Raw genomic sequence first — 18,412 nt, 5'->3', positions numbered from 1 at the left:
TTCTCCAGATATGATTGGATGAGACCAGTAGTATCCAGTTGTGTTGTGGCTCACTCAATCCCAGATCTTGCTACTGCCTCTGTGTTTGTTTGCAATGAATTGTAGCATGTCACATATGGTTTCCTGCTGGCAGATGCTAATTGCTTCCACAAGCAGACAAAACCTGTGCACATTCGTGTTGTCTAGTGAGAAAGCTAGAGTAACCATGGCAAACATGATCTTGATGTTTGTATACATGATATTTTATCCAATTGGCCAAGAAAATGACTAAGATTATCTCCAAAACCAGGTGAACTGTGATTTGCTGTGTCCATTGAATACGAATTCCCCAACCATTTGTCCGGATATGACTAGATCAAACCAGAAATATGCTCTTGTGTTGTGGCCAACTCAATCTCAGATCTTGCTACAGTCTCCGTGTTTGTATATTCTGGATCTTCTCAATGGACTTCGTGGTGTTGAATGAATTTTAGCAGAGAACACTTTGTTTTGTGCTGGCAAACACTTGTTGGTTCCACAGGAGACACAAACTCTTCACATTTGTGTTTTCTAGGGAGAAAGCTAGAGCAATTGCACCAAACAAACATGATATTTGTGTTTGTATAGATGACATTTAATGTACTTGCCTAAGAAAAAGATTTTGCTTGTCTCTGAAACCAATTTGACTGTGATTTTCTGGGTCCTTTGCATACGAATTCCACACAATTTTGTGCAGACATGACTGGATGAAGCCAGAAGTATCTGATTGAGTTGTGGCACACTCAAAGCCAAATCTTGCTACAGCCTCTGTGTGTGTTTGTGTTTTCTGGATATGATGAACGGACTTTATGGTTTACAATGAATTTTAGCAGGGGACATGTTGTTTTGTGCTTGCATACGCTAATTGCTTTCACATGGAGAAAAACCACTTGCCAATCTTGTGTTCTTGGGAAAAAGCTAGAGCAAACGCTGCAAACATGATATTTATGTTTGTAAACACGACATTGAATCCACTTGCCCAGGAAAAAGCCTGTGCTTTTCCCCAACAGCAGTTTGACTGTGATTGTCTAGGTCCTTTGCATACGAGTTCCACAACAATTTCTCCAGATATGATTGGATGAGACCAGTAGTATCCAGTTGTGTTGTGGCTCACTCAATCCCAGATCTTGCTACTGCCTCTGTGTTTGTTTGCAATGAATTGTAGCATGTCACATATGGTTTCCTGCTGGCAGATGCTAATTGGTTCCACAAGCAGACAAAACCTGTGCACATTCGTGTTGTCTAGTGAGAAAGCTAGAGTAACCATGGCAAACATGATCTTGATGTTTGTATACATGATATTTTATCCAATTGGCCAAGAAAATGACTAAGATTATCTCCAAAACCAGGTGAACTGTGATTTGCTATGTCCATTGAATACGAATTCCCCAACCATTTGTCCGGATATGACTAGATCAAACCAGAAATATGCTCTTGTGTTGTGGCCAACTCAATCTCAGATCTTGCTACAGTCTCCGTGTTTGTATATTCTGGATCTTCTCAATGGACTTCGTGGTGTTGAATGAATTTTAGCAGAGAACACTTTGTTTTGTGCTGGCAAACACTTGTTGGTTCCACAGGAGACACAAACTCTTCACATGTGTGTTTTCTAGGGAGAAAGCTAGAGCAATTGCACCAAACAAACATGATATTTGTGTTTGTATAGATGACATTTAATGTACTTGCCTAAGAAAAAGATTTTGCTTGTCTCTGAAACCAATTTGACTGTGATTTTCTGGGTCCTTTGCATACGAATTCCACACAATTTTGTGCAGACATGACTGGATGAAGCCAGAAGTATCTGATTGAGTTGTGGCACACTCAAAGCCAAATCTTGCGACAGCCTCTGTGTGTGTTTGTGTTTTCTGGATATGATGAACGGACTTTATGGTTTACAATGAATTTTAGCAGGGGACATGTTGTTTTGTGCTTGCATACGCTAATTGCTTTCACATGGAGAAAAACCACTTGCCAATCTTGTGTTCTTGGGAAAAAGCTAGAGCAAACGCTGCAAACATGATATTTATGTTTGTAAACACGACATTGAATCCACTTGCCCAGGGAAAAGACTGTGCTTTTCCCCAACAGCAGTTTGACTGTGATTGTCTAGGTCCTTTGCATACGAGTTCCACAACAATTTCTCCAGATATGATTGGATGAGACCAGTAGTATCCAGTTGTGTTGTGGCTCACTCAATCCCAGATCTTGCTACTGCCTCTGTGTTTGTTTGCAATGAATTGTAGCATGTCACATATGGTTTCCTGCTGGCAGATGCTAATTGCTTCCACAAGCAGACAAAACCTGTGCACATTCGTGTTGTCTAGTGAGAAAGCTAGAGTAACCATGGCAAACATGATCTTGATGTTTGTATACATGATATTTTATCCAATTGGCCAAGAAAATGACTAAGATTATCTCCAAAACCAGGTGAACTGTGATTTGCTGTGTCCATTGAATACGAATTCCCCAACCATTTGTCCGGATATGACTAGATCAAACCAGAAATATGCTCTTGTGTTGTGGCCAACTCAATCTCAGATCTTGCTACAGTCTCCGTGTTTGTATATTCTGGATCTTCTCAATGGACTTCGTGGTGTTGAATGAATGTTAGCAGAGAACACTTTGTTTTGTGCTGGCAAACACTTGTTGGTTCCACAGGAGACACAAACTCTTCCCATTTGTGTTTTCTAGGGAGAAAGCTAGAGCAATTGCACCAAACAAACATGATATTTGTGTTTGTATAGATGACATTTAATGTACTTGCCTAAGAAAAAGATTTTGCTTGTCTCTGAAACCAATTTGACTGTGATTTTCTGGGTCCTTTGCATACGAATTCCACACAATTTTGTGCAGACATGACTGGATGAAGCCAGAAGTATCTGATTGAGTTGTGGCACACTCAAAGCCAAATCTTGCTACAGCCTCTGTGTGTGTTTGTGTTTTCTGGATATGATGAACGGACTTTATGGTTTACAATGAATTTTAGCAGGGGACATGTTGTTTTGTGCTTGCATACGCTAATTGCTTTCACATGGAGAAAAACCACTTGCCAATCTTGTGTTCTTGGGAAAAAGCTAGAGCAAACGCTGCAAACATGATATTTATGTTTGTAAACACGACATTGAATCCACTTGCCCAGGGAAAAGCCTGTGCTTTTCCCCAACAGCAGTTTGACTGTGATTGTCTAGGTCCTTTGCATACGAGTTCCACAACAATTTCTCCAGATATGATTGGATGAGACCAGTAGTATCCAGTTGTGTTGTGGCTCACTCAATCCCAGATCTTGCTACTGCCTCTGTGTTTGTTTGCAATGAATTGTAGCATGTCACATATGGTTTCCTGCTGGCAGATGCTAATTGGTTCCACAAGCAGACAAAACCTGTGCACATTCGTGTTGTCTAGTGAGAAAGCTAGAGTAACCATGGCAAACATGATCTTGATGTTTGTATACATGATATTTTATCCAATTGGCCAAGAAAATGACTAAGATTATCTCCAAAACCAGGTTAACTGTGATTTGCTGTGTCCATTGAATACGAATTCCCCAACCATTTGTCCGGATATGACTAGATCAAACCAGAAATATGCTCTTGTGTTGTGGCCAACTCAATCTCAGATCTTGCTACAGTCTCCATGTGTGTATATTCTGGATCTTCTCAATGGACTTCGTGGTGTTGAATGAATTTTAGCAGAGAACACTTTGTTTTGTGCTGGCAAACACTTGTTGGTTCCACAGGAGACACAAACTCTTCAGATTTGTGTTTTCTAGGGAGAAAGCTAGAGCAATTGCACCAAACAAACATGATATTTGTGTTTGTATAGATGACATTTAATGTACTTGCCTAAGAAAAAGATTTTGCTTGTCTCTGAAACCAATTTGACTGTGATTCTCTGGGTCCTTTGCATACGAATTCCACACAATTTTGTGCAGACATGACTGGATGAAGCCAGAAGTATCTGATTGAGTTGTGGCACACTCAAAGCCAAATCTTGCTACAGCCTCTGTGTTTGTTTGTGTTTTCTGGATATGATCAATGGACTTTATGGTTTACAATGAATTTTAGCAGGGGACATGTTGTTTTGTGCTTGCAAACGCTAATTGCTTTCACATGGAGAAATCTCCTCTTCCCATTCGTGTGTTCTTGGGAAAAAGCTAGAGCACATGCTGCAAACATGATATTTATGTTTGTAAACACGACATTGAATCCACTTGCCCAGGGAAAAGACTGTGCTTTTCCCCAACAGCAGTTTGACTGTGATTGTCTAGGTCCTTTGCATACGAGTTCCACAACAATTTCTCCAGATATGATTGGATGAGACCAGTAGTATCCAGTTGTGTTGTGGCTCACTCAATCCCAGATCTTGCTACTGCCTCTGTGTTTGTTTGCAATGAATTGTAGCATGTCACATATGGTTTCCTGCTGGCAGATGCTAATTGCTTCCACAAGCAGACAAAACCTGTGCACATTCGTGTTGTCTAGTGAGAAAGCTAGAGTAACCATGGCAAACATGATCTTGATGTTTGTATACATGATATTTTATCCAATTGGCCAAGAAAATGACTAAGATTATCTCCAAAACCAGGTGAACTGTGATTTGCTGTGTCCATTGAATACGAATTCCCCAACCATTTGTCCGGATATGACTAGATCAAACCAGAAATATGCTCTTGTGTTGTGGCCAACTCAATCTCAGATCTTGCTACAGTCTCCGTGTTTGTATATTCTGGATCTTCTCAATGGACTTCGTGGTGTTGAATGAATTTTAGCAGAGAACACTTTGTTTTGTGCTGGCAAACACTTGTTGGTTCCACAGGAGACACAAACTCTTCACATTTGTGTTTTCTAGGGAGAAAGCTAGAGCAATTGCACCAAACAAACATGATATTTGTGTTTGTATAGATGACATTTAATGTACTTGCCTAAGAAAAAGATTTTGCTTGTCTCTGAAACCAATTTGACTGTGATTTTCTGGGTCCTTTGCATACGAATTCCACACAATTTTGTGCAGACATGACTGGATGAAGCCAGAAGTATCTGATTGAGTTGTGGCACACTCAAAGCCAAATCTTGCTACAGCCTCTGTGTGTGTTTGTGTTTTCTGGATATGATGAACGGACTTTATGGTTTACAATGAATTTTAGCAGGGGACATGTTGTTTTGTGCTTGCATACGCTAATTGCTTTCACATGGAGAAAAACCACTTGCCAATCTTGTGTTCTTGGGAAAAAGCTAGAGCAAACGCTGCAAACATGATATTTATGTTTGTAAACACAACATTGAATCCACTTGCCCAGGAAAAAGCCTGTGCTTTTCCCCAACAGCAGTTTGACTGTGATTTTCTAGGTCCTTTGCATACGAGTTCCACAACAATTTCTCCAGATATGATTGGATGAGACCAGTAGTATCCAGTTGTGTTGTGGCTCACTCAATCCCAGATCTTGCTACTGCCTCTGTGTTTGTTTGCAATGAATTGTAGCATGTCACATATGGTTTCCTGCTGGCAGATGCTAATTGGTTCCACAAGCAGACAAAACCTGTGCACATTCGTGTTGTCTAGTGAGAAAGCTAGAGTAACCATGGCAAACATGATCTTGATGTTTGTATACATGATATTTTATCCAATTGACCAAGAAAATGACTAAGATTATCTCCAAAACCAGGTGAACTGTGATTTGCTGTGTCCATTGAATACGACTTCCCCAACCATTTGCCCGGATATGACTAGATCAAACCAGAAATATGCTCTTGTGTTGTGGCCAACTCAATCTCAGATCTTGCTACAGTCTCTGTGTTTGTATATTCTGGATCTTCTCAATGGACTCTGTGGTGTTGAATGAATTTTAGCAGAGAACACTTTGTTTTGTGCTGGCAAACACTTGTTGGTTCCACAGGAGACACAAACTCTTCACATGTGTGTTTTCTAGGGAGAAAGCTAGAGCAATTGCACCAAACAAACATGATATTTGTGTTTGTATAGATGACATTTAATGTACTTGCCTAAGAAAAAGATTTTGCTTGTCTCTGAAACCAATTTGACTGTGATTCTCTGGGTCCTTTGCATACGAATTCCACACAATTTTGTGCAGACATGACTGGATGAAGCCAGAAGTATCTGATTGAGTTGTGGCACACTCAAAGCCAAATCTTGCTACAGCCTCTGTGTTTGTTTGTGTTTTCTGGATATGATCAATGGACTTTATGGTTTACAATGAATTTTAGCAGGGGACATGTTGTTTTGTGCTTGCAAACGCTAATTGCTTTCACATGGAGAAATCTCCTCTTCCCATTCGTGTGTTCTTGGGAAAAAGCTAGAGCAAATGCTGCAAACATGATATTTATGTTTGTAAACACGACATTGAATCCACTTGCCCAGGGAAAAGACTGTGCTTTTCCCCAACAGCAGTTTGACTGTGATTGTCTAGGTCCTTTGCATACGAGTTCCACAACAATTTCTCCAGATATGATTGGATGAGACCAGTAGTATCCAGTTGTGTTGTGGCTCACTCAATCCCAGATCTTGCTACTGCCTCTGTGTTTGTTTGCAATGAATTGTAGCATGTCACATATGGTTTCCTGCTGGCAGATGCTAATTGCTTCCACAAGCAGACAAAACCTGTGCACATTCGTGTTGTCTAGTGAGAAAGCTAGAGTAACCATGGCAAACATGATCTTGATGTTTGTATACATGATATTTTATCCAATTGGCCAAGAAAATGACTAAGATTATCTCCAAAACCAGGTGAACTGTGATTTGCTGTGTCCATTGAATACGAATTCCCCAACCATTTGTCCGGATATGACTAGATCAAACCAGAAATATGCTCTTGTGTTGTGGCCAACTCAATCTCAGATCTTGCTACAGTCTCCGTGTTTGTATATTCTGGATCTTCTCAATGGACTTCGTGGTGTTGAATGAATTTTAGCAGAGAACACTTTGTTTTGTGCTGGCAAACACTTGTTGGTTCCACAGGAGACACAAACTCTTCACATTTGTGTTTTCTAGGGAGAAAGCTAGAGCAATTGCACCAAACAAACATGATATTTGTGTTTGTATAGATGACATTTAATGTACTTGCCTAAGAAAAAGATTTTGCTTGTCTCTGAAACCAATTTGACTGTGATTTTCTGGGTCCTTTGCATACGAATTCCACACAATTTTGTGCAGACATGACTGGATGAAGCCAGAAGTATCTGATTGAGTTGTGGCACACTCAAAGCCAAATCTTGCTACAGCCTCTGTGTGTGTTTGTGTTTTCTGGATATGATGAACGGACTTTATGGTTTACAATGAATTTTAGCAGGGGACATGTTGTTTTGTGCTTGCATACGCTAATTGCTTTCACATGGAGAAAAACCACTTGCCAATCTTGTGTTCTTGGGAAAAAGCTAGAGCAAACGCTGCAAACATGATATTTATGTTTGTAAACACGACATTGAATCCACTTGCCCAGGGAAAAGCCTGTGCTTTTCCCCAACAGCAGTTTGACTGTGATTGTCTAGGTCCTTTGCATACGAGTTCCACAACAATTTCTCCAGATATGATTGGATGAGACCAGTAGTATCCAGTTGTGTTGTGGCTCACTCAATCCCAGATCTTGCTACTGCCTCTGTGTTTGTTTGCAATGAATTGTAGCATGTCACATATGGTTTCCTGCTGGCAGATGCTAATTGGTTCCACAAGCAGACAAAACCTGTGCACATTCGTGTTGTCTAGTGAGAAAGCTAGAGTAACCATGGCAAACATGATCTTGATGTTTGTATACATGATATTTTATCCAATTGGCCAAGAAAATGACTAAGATTATCTCCAAAACCAGGTGAACTGTGATTTGCTGTGTCCATTGAATACGACTTCCCCAACCATTTGCCCGGATATGACTAGATCAAACCAGAAATATGCTCTTGTGTTGTGGCCAACTCAATCTCAGATCTTGCTACAGTCTCCGTGTTTGTATATTCTGGATCTTCTCAATGGACTTCATGGTGTTGAATGAATTTTAGCAGAGAACACTTTGTATTGTGCTGGCAAACACTTGTTGGTTCCACAGGAGACACAAACTCTTCACATTTGTGTTTTCTAGGGAGAAAGCTAGAGCAATTGCACCAAACAAACATGATATTTGTGTTTGTATAGATGACATTTAATGTACTTGCCTAAGAAAAAGATTTTGCTTGTCTCTGAAACCAATTTGACTGTGATTTTCTGGGTCCTTTGCATACGAATTCCACACAATTTTGTGCAGACATGACTGGATGAAGCCAGAAGTATCTGATTGAGTTGTGGCACACTCAAAGCCAAATCTTGCTACAGCCTCTGTGTTTGTTTGTGTTTTCTGGATATGATCAATGGACTTTATGGTTTACAATGAATTTTAGCAGGGGACATGTTGTTTTGTGCTTGCAAACGCTAATTGCTTTCACATGGAGAAAAACCACTTGCCATTCTTGTGTTCTTGGGAAAAAGCTAGAGCAAATGCTGCAAACATGATATTTATGTTTGTAAACACGACATTGAATCCACTTGCCCAGGAAAAAGCCTGTGCTTTTCCCCAACAGCAGTTTGACTGTGATTGCCTAGGTCCTTTGCATACGAGTTCCACAACAATTTCTCCAGATATGATTGGATGAGACCAGTAGTATCCAGTTGTGTTGTGGCTCACTCAATCCCAGATCTTGCTACTGCCTCTGTGTTTGTTTGCAATGAATTGTAGCATGTCACATATGGTTTCCTGCTGGCAGATGCTAATTGGTTCCACAAGCAGACAAAACCTGTGCACATTCGTGTTGTCTAGTGAGAAAGCTAGAATAACCATGGCAAACATGATCTTGATGTTTGTATACATGATATTTTATCCAATTGGCCAAGAAAATGACTAAGATTATCTCCAAAACCAGGTGAACTGTGATTTGCTGTGTCCATTGAATACGAATTCCCCAACCATTTGTCCGCATATGACTAGATCAAACCAGAAATATGCTCTTGTGTTGTGGCCAACTCAATCTCAGATCTTGCTACAGTCTCCGTGTTTGTATATTCTGGATCTTCTCAATGGACTTCGTGGTGTTGAATGAATTTTAGCAGAGAACACTTTGTTTTGTGCTGGCAAACACTTGTTGGTTCCACAGGAGACACAAACTCTTCACATTTGTGTTTTCTAGGGAGAAAGCTAGAGCAATTGCACCAAACAAACATGATATTTGTGTTTGTATAGATGACATTTAATGTACTTGCCTAAGAAAAAGATTTTGCTTGTCTCTGAAACCAATTTGACTGTGATTTTCTGGGTCCTTTGCATACGCATTCCACACAATTTTGTGCAGACATGACTGGATGAAGCCAGAAGTATCTGATTGAGTTGTGGCACACTCAAAGCCAAATCTTGCTACAGCCTCTGTGTTTGTTTGTGTTTTTTCTGGACATGATCAATGGACTTTATGGTTTACAATGAATTTTAGCAGGGGACATGTTGTTTTGTGCTTGCATACGCTAATTGCTTTCACATGGAGAAAACTCCTCTTCCCATTCGTGTGTTCTTGGGAAAATGCTAGAGCAAATGCTGCAAACATGATATTTATGTTTGTAAACACGACATTGAATCCACTTGCCCAGGAAAAAGACTGTGCTTTTGCCCAACAGCAGTTTGACTGTGATTGTCTAGGTCCTTTGCATACGAGTTCCACAACAATTTCTCCAGATATGATTGGATGAGACCAGTAGTATCCAGTTGTGTTGTGGCTCACTCAATCCCAGATCTTGCTACTGCCTCTGTGTTTGTTTGCAATGAATTGTAGCATGTCACATATGGTTTCCTGCTGGCAGATGCTAATTGGTTCCACAAGCAGACAAAACCTGTGCACATTCGTGTTGTCTAGTGAGAAAGCTAGAGTAACCATGGCAAACATGATCTTGATGTTTGTATACATGATATTTTATCCAATTGGCCAAGAAAATGACTAAGATTATCTCCAAAACCAGGTGAACTGTGATTTGCTGTGTCCATTGAATACGACTTCCCCAACCATTTGCCCGGATATGACTAGATCAAACCAGAAATATGCTCTTGTGTTGTGGCCAACTCAATCTCAGATCTTGCTACAGTCTCCGTGTTTGTATATTCTGGATCTTCTCAATGGACTTCATGGTGTTGAATGAATTTTAGCAGAGAACACTTTGTATTGTGCTGGCAAACACTTGTTGGTTCCACAGGAGACACAAACTCTTCACATTTGTGTTTTCTAGGGAGAAAGCTAGAGCAATTGCACCAAACAAACATGATATTTGTGTTTGTATAGATGACATTTAATGTACTTGCCTAAGAAAAAGATTTTGCTTGTCTCTGAAACCAATTTGACTGTGATTTTCTGGGTCCTTTGCATACGAATTCCACACAATTTTGTGCAGACATGACTGGATGAAGCCAGAAGTATCTGATTGAGTTGTGGCACACTCAAAGCCAAATCTTGCTACAGCCTCTGTGTTTGTTTGTGTTTTCTGGATATGATCAATGGACTTTATGGTTTACAATGAATTTTAGCAGGGGACATGTTGTTTTGTGCTTGCAAACGCTAATTGCTTTCACATGGAGAAAAACCACTTGCCATTCTTGTGTTCTTGGGAAAAAGCTAGAGCAAATGCTGCAAACATGATATTTATGTTTGTAAACACGACATTGAATCCACTTGCCCAGGAAAAAGCCTGTGCTTTTCCCCAACAGCAGTTTGACTGTGATTGCCTAGGTCCTTTGCATACGAGTTCCACAACAATTTCTCCAGATATGATTGGATGAGACCAGTAGTATCCAGTTGTGTTGTGGCTCACTCAATCCCAGATCTTGCTACTGCCTCTGTGTTTGTTTGCAATGAATTGTAGCATGTCACATATGGTTTCCTGCTGGCAGATGCTAATTGGTTCCACAAGCAGACAAAACCTGTGCACATTCGTGTTGTCTAGTGAGAAAGCTAGAATAACCATGGCAAACATGATCTTGATGTTTGTATACATGATATTTTATCCAATTGGCCAAGAAAATGACTAAGATTATCTCCAAAACCAGGTGAACTGTGATTTGCTGTGTCCATTGAATACGAATTCCCCAACCATTTGTCCGCATATGACTAGATCAAACCAGAAATATGCTCTTGTGTTGTGGCCAACTCAATCTCAGATCTTGCTACAGTCTCCGTGTTTGTATATTCTGGATCTTCTCAATGGACTTCGTGGTGTTGAATGAATTTTAGCAGAGAACACTTTGTTTTGTGCTGGCAAACACTTGTTGGTTCCACAGGAGACACAAACTCTTCACATTTGTGTTTTCTAGGGAGAAAGCTAGAGCAATTGCACCAAACAAACATGATATTTGTGTTTGTATAGATGACATTTAATGTACTTGCCTAAGAAAAAGATTTTGCTTGTCTCTGAAACCAATTTGACTGTGATTTTCTGGGTCCTTTGCATACGCATTCCACACAATTTTGTGCAGACATGACTGGATGAAGCCAGAAGTATCTGATTGAGTTGTGGCACACTCAAAGCCAAATCTTGCTACAGCCTCTGTGTTTGTTTGTGTTTTTTCTGGACATGATCAATGGACTTTATGGTTTACAATGAATTTTAGCAGGGGACATGTTGTTTTGTGCTTGCATACGCTAATTGCTTTCACATGGAGAAAACTCCTCTTCCCATTCGTGTGTTCTTGGGAAAAAGCTAGAGCAAATGCTGCAAACATGATATTTATGTTTGTAAACACGACATTGAATCCACTTGCCCAGGAAAAAGACTGTGCTTTTGCCCAACAGCAGTTTGACTGTGATTGTCTAGGTCCTTTGCATACGAGTTCCACAACAATTTCTCCAGATATGATTGGATGAGACCAGTAGTATCCAGTTGTGTTGTGGCTCACTCAATCCCAGATCTTGCTACTGCCTCTGTGTTTGTTTGCAATGAATTGTAGCATGTCACATATGGTTTCCTGCTGGCAGATGCTAATTGGTTCCACAAGCAGACAAAACCTGTGCACATTCGTGTTGTCTAGTGAGAAAGCTAGAGTAACCATGGCAAACGTGATCTTGATGTTTGTATACATGATATTTTATCCAATTGGCCAAGAAAATGACTAAGATTATCTCCAAAACCAGGTGAACTGTGATTTGCTGTGTCCATTGAATACGAATTCCCCAACCATTTGTCCGGATATGACTAGATCAAACCAGAAATATGCTCTTGTGTTGTGGCCAACTCAAACTCAGATCTTGCTACAGTCTCCGTGTGTGTATATTCTGGATCTTCTCAATGGACTTCGTGGTGTTGAATGAATTTTAGCAGAGAACACTTTGTTTTGTGCTGGCAAACACTTGTTGGTTCCACAGGAGACACAAACTCTTCACATGTGTGTTTTCTAGGGAGAAAGCTAGAGCAATTGCACCAAACAAACATGATATTTGTGTTTGTATAGATGACATTTAATGTACTTGCCTAAGAAAAAGATTTTGCTTGTCTCTGAAACCAATTTGACTGTGATTCTCTGGGTCCTTTGCATACGAATTCCACACAATTTTGTGCAGACATGACTGGATGAAGCCAGAAGTATCTGATTGAGTTGTGGCACACTCAAAGCCAAATCTTGCGACAGCCTCTGTGTTTGTTTGTGTTTTCTGGATATGATCAATGGACTTTATGGTTTACAATGAATTTTAGCAGGGGACATGTTGTTTTGTGCTTGCAAACGCTAATTGCTTTCACATGGAGAAAACTCCTCTTCCCATTCGTGTGTTCTTGGGAAAAAGCTAGAGCAAATGCTGCAAACATGATATTTATGTTTGTAAACACGACATTGAATCCACTTGCCCAGGAAAAAGCCTGTGCTTTTCCCCAACAGCAGTTTGACTGTGATTGTCTAGGTCCTTTGCATACGAGTTCCACAACAATTTCTCCAGATATGATTGGATGAGACCAGTAGTATCCAGTTGTGTTGTGGCTCACTCAATCCCAGATCTTGCTACTGCCTCTGTGTTTGTTTGCAATGAATTGTAGCATGTCACATATGGTTTCCTGCTGGCAGATGCTAATTGGTTCCACAAGCAGACCAAACCTGTGCACATTCGTGTTGTCTAGTGAGAAAGCTAGAGTAACCATGGCAAACATGATCTTGATGTTTGTATACATGATATTTTATCCAATTGGCCAAGAAAATGACTAAGATTATCTCCAAAACCAGGTGAACTCTGATTTGCTGTGTCCATTGAATACGAATTCCCCAACCATTTGTCCGCATATGACTAGATCAAACCAGAAATATGCTCTTGTGTTGTGGCCAACTCAATCTCAGATATTGCTACAGTCTCCGTGTTTGTATATTCTGGATCTTCTCAATGGACTTCGTGGTGTTGAATGAATTTTAGCAGAGAACACTTTGTTTTGTGCTGGCAAACACTTGTTGGTTCCACAGGAGACACAAACTCTTCACATTTGTGTTTTCTAGGGAGAAAGCTAGAGCAATTGCACCAAACAAACATGATATTTGTGTTTGTATAGATGACATTTAATGTACTTGCCTAAGAAAAAGATTTTGCTTGTCTCTGAAACCAATTTGACTGTGATTTTCTGGGTCCTTTGCATACGAATTCCACACAATTTTGTGCAGACATGACTGGATGAAGCCAGAAGTATCTGATTGAGTTGTGGCACACTCAAAGCCAAATCTTGCTACAGCCTCTGTGTTTGTTTGTGTTTTCTGGATATGATCAATGGACTTTATGGTTTACAATGAATTTTAGCAGGGGACATGTTGTTTTGTGCTTGCAAACGCTAATTGCTTTCACATGGAGAAAAACCACTTGCCATTCTTGTGTTCTTGGGAAAAAGCTAGAGCACATGCTGCAAACATGATATTTATGTTTGTAAACACGACATTGAATCCACTTGCCCAGGAAAAAGCCTGTGCTTTTCCCCAACAGCAGTTTGACTGTGATTGCCTAGGTCCTTTGCATACGAGTTCCACAACAATTTCTCCAGATATGATTGGATGAGACCAGTAGTATCCAGTTGTGTTGTGGCTCACTCAATCCCAGATCTTGCTACTGCCTCTGTGTTTGTTTGCAATGAATTGTAGCATGTCACATATGGTTTCCTGCTGGCAGATGCTAATTGGTTCCACAAGCAGACAAAACCTGTGCACATTCGTGTTGTCTAGTGAGAAAGCTAGAGTAACCATGGCAAACATGATCTTGATGTTTGTATACATGATATTTTATCCAATTGGCCAAGAAAATGACTAAGATTATCTCCAAAACCAGGTGAACTGTGATTTGCTGTGTCCATTGAATACGACTTCCCCAACCATTTGTCCGGATATGACTAGATCAAACCAGAAATATGCTCTTGTGTTGTGGCCAACTCAATCTCAGATCTTGCTACAGTCTCCGTGTGTGTATATTCTGGATCTTCTCAATGGACTTCGTGGTGTTGAATGAATTTTAGCAGAGAACACTTTGTTTTGTGCTGGCAAACACTTGTTGGTTCCACAGGAGACACAAACTCTTCCCATTTGTGTTTTCTAGGGAGAAAGCTAGAGCAATTGCACCAAACAAACATGATATTTGTGTTTGTATAGATGACATTTAATGTACTTGCCTAAGAAAAAGATTTTGCTTGTCTCTGAAACCAATTTGACTGTGATTTTCTGGGTCCTTTGCATACGAATTCCACACAATTTTGTGCAGACATGACTGGATGAAGCCAGAAGTATCTGATTGAGTTGTGGCACACTCAAAGCCAAATCTTGCTACAGCCTCTGTGTTTGTTTGTGTTTTCTGGATATGATGAACGGACTTTATGGTTTACAATGAATTTTAGCAGGGGACATGTTGTTTTGTGCTTGCAAACGCTAATTGCTTTCACATGGAGAAAAACCACTTGCCAAACTTGTGTTCTTGGGAAAAAGCTAGAGCAAATGCTGCAAACATGATATTTATGTTTGTAAACACGACATTGAATCCACTTGCCCAGGGAAAAGCCTGTGCTTTTCCCCAACAGCAGTTTGACTGTGATTGTCTAGGTCCTTTGCATACGAGTTCCACAACAATTTCTCCAGATATGATTGGATGAGACCAGTAGTATCCAGTTGTGTTGTGGCTCACTCAATCCCAGATCTTGCTACTGCCTCTGTGTTTGTTTGCAATGAATTGTAGCATGTCACATATGGTTTCCTGCTGGCAGATGCTAATTGGTTCCACAAGCAGACAAAACCTGTGCACATTCGTGTTGTCTAGTGAGAAAGCTAGAGTAACCATGGCAAACATGATCTTGATGTTTGTATACATGATATTTTATCCAATTGGCCAAGAAAATGACTAAGATTATCTCCAAAACCAGGTGAACTGTGATTTGCTGTGTCCATTGAATACGACTTCCCCAACCATTTGCCCGGATATGACTAGATCAAACCAGAAATATGCTCTTGTGTTGTGGCCAACTCAATCTCAGATCTTGCTACAGTCTCCGTGTTTGTATATTCTGGATCTTCTCAATGGACTTCGTGGTGTTGAATGAATTTTAGCAGAGAACACTTTGTTTTGTGCTGGCAAACACTTGTTGGTTCCACAGGAGACACAAACTCTTCACATTTGTGTTTTCTAGGGAGAAAGCTAGAGCAATTGCACCAAACAAACATGATATTTGTGTTTGTATAGATGACATTTAATGTACTTGCCTAAGAAAAAGATTTTGCTTGTCTCTGAAACCAATTTGACTGTGATTTTCTGGGTCCTTTGCATACGCATTCCACACAATTTTGTGCAGACATGACTGGATGAAGCCAGAAGTATCTGATTGAGTTGTGGCACACTCAAAGCCAAATCTTGCTACAGCCTCTGTGTTTGTTTGTGTTTTTTCTGGACATGATCAATGGACTTTATGGTTTACAATGAATTTTAGCAGGGGACATGTTGTTTTGTGCTTGCATACGCTAATTGCTTTCACATGGAGAAAACTCCTCTTCCCATTCGTGTGTTCTTGGGAAAAAGCTAGAGCAAATGCTGCAAACATGATATTTATGTTTGTAAACACGACATTGAATCCACTTGCCCAGGAAAAAGACTGTGCTTTTGCCCAACAGCAGTTTGACTGTGATTGTCTAGGTCCTTTGCATACGAGTTCCACAACAATTTCTCCAGATATGATTGGATGAGACCAGTAGTATCCAGTTGTGTTGTGGCTCACTCAATCCCAGATCTTGCTACTGCCTCTGTGTTTGTTTGCAATGAATTGTAGCATGTCACATATGGTTTCCTGCTGGCAGATGCTAATTGGTTCCACAAGCAGACAAAACCTGTGCACATTCGTGTTGTCTAGTGAGAAAGCTAGAGTAACCATGGCAAACATGATCTTGATGTTTGTATACATGATATTTTATCCAATTGGCCAAGAAAATGACTAAGATTATCTCCAAAACCAGGTGAACTGTGATTTGCTGTGTCCATTGAATACGACTTCCCCAACCATTTGCCCGGATATGACTAGATCAAACCAGAAATATGCTCTTGTGTTGTGGCCAACTCAATCTCAGATCTTGCTACAGTCTCCGTGTGTGTATATTCTGGATCTTCTCAATGGACTTCGTGGTGTTGAATGAATTTTAGCAGAGAACACTTTGTTTTGTGCTGGCAAACACTTGTTGGTTCCACAGGAGACACAAACTCTTCACATTTGTGTTTTCTAGGGAGAAAGCTAGAGCAATTGCACCAAACAAACATGATATTTGTGTTTGTATAGATGACATTTAATGTACTTGCCTAAGAAAAAGATTTTGCTTGTCTCTGAAACCAATTTGACTGTGATTTTCTGGGTCCTTTGCATACGCATTCCACACAATTTTGTGCAGACATGACTGGATGAAGCCAGAAGTATCTGATTGAGTTGTGGCACACTCAAAGCCAAATCTTGCTACAGCCTCTGTGTTTGTTTGTGTTTTTTCTGGACATGATCAATGGACTTTATGGTTTACAATGAATTTTAGCAGGGGACATGTTGTTTTGTGCTTGCATACGCTAATTGCTTTCACATGGAGAAAACTCCTCTTCCCATTCGTGTGTTCTTGGGAAAAAGCTAGAGCAAATGCTGCAAACATGATATTTATGTTTGTAAACACGACATTGAATCCACTTGCCCAGGAAAAAGACTGTGCTTTTGCCCAACAGCAGTTTGACTGTGATTGTCTAGGTCCTTTGCATACGAGTTCCACAACAATTTCTCCAGATATGATTGGATGAGACCAGTAGTATCCAGTTGTGTTGTGGCTCACTCAATCCCAGATCTTGCTACTGCCTCTGTGTTTGTTTGCAATGAATTGTAGCATGTCACATATGGTTTCCTGCTGGCAGATGCTAATTGGTTCCACAAGCAGACAAAACCTGTGCACATTCGTGTTGTCTAGTGAGAAAGCTAGAGTAACCATGGCAAACGTGATCTTGATGTTTGTATACATGATATTTTATCCAATTGGCCAAGAAAATGACTAAGATTATCTCCAAAACCAGGTGAACTGTGATTTGCTGTGTCCATTGAATACGAATTCCCCAAGCATTTGTCCGGATATGACTAGATCAAACCAGAAATATGCTCTTGTGTTGTGGCCAACTCAAACTCAGATCTTGCTACAGTCTCCGTGTGTGTATATTCTGGATCTTCTCAATGGACTTCGTGGTGTTGAATGAATTTTAGCAGAGAACACTTTGTTTTGTGCTGGCAAACACTTGTTGGTTCCACAGGAGACACAAACTCTTCACATTTGTGTTTTCTAGGGAGAAAGCTAGAGCAATTGCACCAAACAAACATGATATTTGTGTTTGTATAGATGACATTTAATGTACTTGCCTAAGAAAAAGATTTTGCTTGTCTCTGAAACCAATTTGACTGTGATTTTCTGGGTCCTTTGCATACGAATTCCACACAATTTTGTGCAGACATGACTGGATGAAGCCAGAAGTATCTGATTGAGTTGTGGCACACTCAAAGCCAAATCTTGCTACAGCCTCTGTGTTTGTTTGTGTTTTCTGGATATGATCAATGGACTTTATGGTTTACAATGAATTTTAGCAGGGGACATGTTGTTTTGTGCTTGCAAATGCTAATTGCTTTCACATGGAGAAAAACCACTTGCCATTCTTGTGTTCTTGGGAAAAAGCTAGAGCACATGCTGCAAACATGATATTTATGTTTGTAAACACGACATTGAATCCACTTGCCCAGGAAAAAGCCTGTGCTTTTCCCCAACAGCAGTTTGACTGTGATTGCCTAGGTCCTTTGCATACGAGTTCCACAACAATTTCTCCAGATATGATTGGATGAGACCAGTAGTATCCAGTTGTGTTGTGGCTCACTCAATCCCAGATCTTGC

This window comes from Lepus europaeus, unplaced genomic scaffold, assembly GCF_033115175.1.
Source record: "Lepus europaeus isolate LE1 unplaced genomic scaffold, mLepTim1.pri SCAFFOLD_29, whole genome shotgun sequence".
Taxonomy (NCBI): domain Eukaryota; kingdom Metazoa; phylum Chordata; class Mammalia; order Lagomorpha; family Leporidae; genus Lepus; species Lepus europaeus.
Note: the sequence above shows the minus strand (reverse complement) of the source record.